This window comes from Hyalella azteca, unplaced genomic scaffold (assembly GCF_000764305.2).
Source record: "Hyalella azteca isolate HAZT.00-mixed unplaced genomic scaffold, Hazt_2.0.2 contig17057, whole genome shotgun sequence".
Classification (NCBI taxonomy): domain Eukaryota; kingdom Metazoa; phylum Arthropoda; class Malacostraca; order Amphipoda; family Hyalellidae; genus Hyalella; species Hyalella azteca.
This window is the reverse complement of record NW_025946858.1, coordinates 89,519-92,003: the sequence shown is the minus strand read 5'-3', so window position 1 is coordinate 92,003 and position 2,485 is coordinate 89,519. Positions and strand designations below refer to the sequence as shown.

Here is a 2,485-nt window from a genome sequence, read left to right as displayed (position 1 = left end):
CGGTATTTACAATCATCATGAAACTACACTCTTTGCTCTCACCTCTATCGAACTCTGATTGAAGAAACTATGAGTCGCCCGCCGAGATTCGAACCTCTGCCAAGACTGCAACCAAACGTTCGCGAGCAGGCGCCTTATATAGTCCACTCAGCTACGGAGACGGCAACTACATAGAGCTGCCGTGTTTATTTTGTCTTGCGCGCGGTACTACCAGAATAAACATTCGATTTTATGATCAACTTCAGGTGCGATTGAATGGTATAGACGTCGCTCGTTAACATTACTATTGACAAAAGAACAGCAGTGAGTTGAAACAATTAACCGAATTGAGTTGGGACAATTAACCGTAAGCAGTATAGATTCGTGGCATTCATGAGCGGCGGCTCCAGACAACCACCTCCTACGACAGCATTCGGCGCACTGACCACGCGACGCTTGCCGCACAAATATAAGCGCGTCAAGCTCGAGAGGTTTTGAAACACGCAAGTGTTTCAAAACGGGGGGCCTTTTTCTCTCAGTGATATATGGTGGTTATATAGAGATGTACTTGAATAAAAATTTCATTATGCGCTCATCCTCTTGATTCAAAAAATGTTCGTATCACTTTATATGGCGGTGCAATTACCTTAAATTGGTAATAATACGATTGTGCAGTGATATAAGCGAGGTTAAAATATGGTGAGGCATTTGCTTTGAGAAGGTTATAGGACGGTGATCAGTTATCTTATGAAGATTATAATATCTAATCACCATTCCTCGCGATCACAACGGTATTTTGTACTCACTCAAAGGTGCTCACTTCTAATCACAAAGATATTTCGGTTCCCAAGAGTTAACAATGACGAAAGTCCAAAATGAATATAATTTGAAAACAATGAAGAAATTGAATTGAAAATTGAATAATTAGCAATGAAAGAAATTTTTTTATATAAGGAAAGATTATAATAGGATGACTTCACACCGGTGAGCGAACGATTTACTTTCGAAAGTACAAAAAAAAATGAGTAAGGACTTATTTCCAAAAAGAGTCCACTAATTAGATTAAGAAAGACACACGACGTCCTTGTCTTTCCCATTTCAAAATAGTAGACGCTTCAATAAATAAATTTTTACTCGAATAATTTATATTTTCGAAGGGAAATAATTGCTCCTCTATTCAAAGGTTTCTCGCATTTATTTATTTGAATGTGGCGTGGCTTCTGAAAGTCAAAACTCTGAATTGCAAAATCCTAAAGCTATGTGCACAAGTTCGTAGTTAAAATAATTTGTTATTCAGGAACGTATTTACCGGCTTTAGGTTCATAACTTTATCGTTTGCCTCCATATCATTTAAAAGGTACTAACAATGCGTTTTCGTTTCAACGACTATCATCAACATTCTCCCCTGCAGATGCTCTTCCTGGCAACGAATTCAAAATCGCATGGTCTTCATCCCGTGCATCCGCGTCGCTTCAGTCATTGCGCACAGGTTCTATTGCTCATACAAAGGATTTTTATATATTTTAACTTTCACTTTAAAATACATGTGAAATTAGAATCAATAATTATATGTTGTTCATGTTTGTACATTAATGTTCATGAACAACATTACCGTTCATGTTTCTACATATTTTTAACGACTCGGATGCTTGAGTCTATGACCAAATTCGAAGATGCGTATTTATATATTTTGTCTGTTATACTTCTCATCGATATTTACTCGGACGGGCATTTGTAGCTCATTAAATAGTTGAATTCGAAGCTTCACTCTTGTATCAATATACTTATTCGTACCACAACATTGTTATCTCTCTATAATTGGATCGGACAATAAATTAGCCCGTTGTTGTTTCTACTATGCAGTCACTGTGCTGGATTCGACGGTGGTTGACATCCTCAAGCGGCTACAAGACATTCTCGCCGCCTCGGCCATAACGGTGACCGGGGAGGCGGCTCAAGATTGTTCCTTTCTCGTGAATTTGGCGTGGCGGCAGGAAGCCAAATTCCAGGAATTTTATTCCTTGGAGGCATCCATTAAACTTGAAGAAATATATCAGGTACACAGAAAGTTTTATTTCAGTTTATATGTAGAGAACTTCCACTTTTTCGTGCTTCTAATTCACGATGGATTTCATTGTAAAATGATTTTGATTGGTTCTAGCCTTTGTTTTTCATCGAAAAATAGCCGAAAGTTTCTCGCCAACCGATATTCAGATGATGTGCGGTGCAGTTCAGCGATGTCCAAGCTATTGCGTGGCAATGCACTTACCGAGCAAACGCTGCCTCTGGCGACGCATCTCCTCGCCAGAACTTGGCATTTACTAACTTTATCACAGCGCCAGCTTCATGACTGGGTGCGTGCTAATAACGAATATGTACAAATTAATCTGACAAATATTTTTTTGGAGATTGAATCTTTTGCAGCTGCGTTACAAATATTTAAAATGAAGTTACCCATTCTAGTCTTAATAAAGTGCGGCTAGAGAAAATACATTAAATTAACTAA

The 2,485-nt window shown here is 38.4% G+C and overlaps 1 long non-coding RNA gene across 1 annotated transcript; it reads left to right on the top strand.

The window, feature by feature from the left end:
• The first annotated feature begins 741 nt into the window (after positions 1-741).
• LOC125179377 lies at positions 742-2,019 on the top strand. Its single transcript, XR_007157247.1, has 3 exons — positions 742-770; positions 1,391-1,468; positions 1,843-2,019. It is a non-coding gene; the product is annotated as an uncharacterized LOC125179377 (long non-coding RNA).
• The last annotated feature ends 466 nt before the right edge of the window (positions 2,020-2,485 follow it).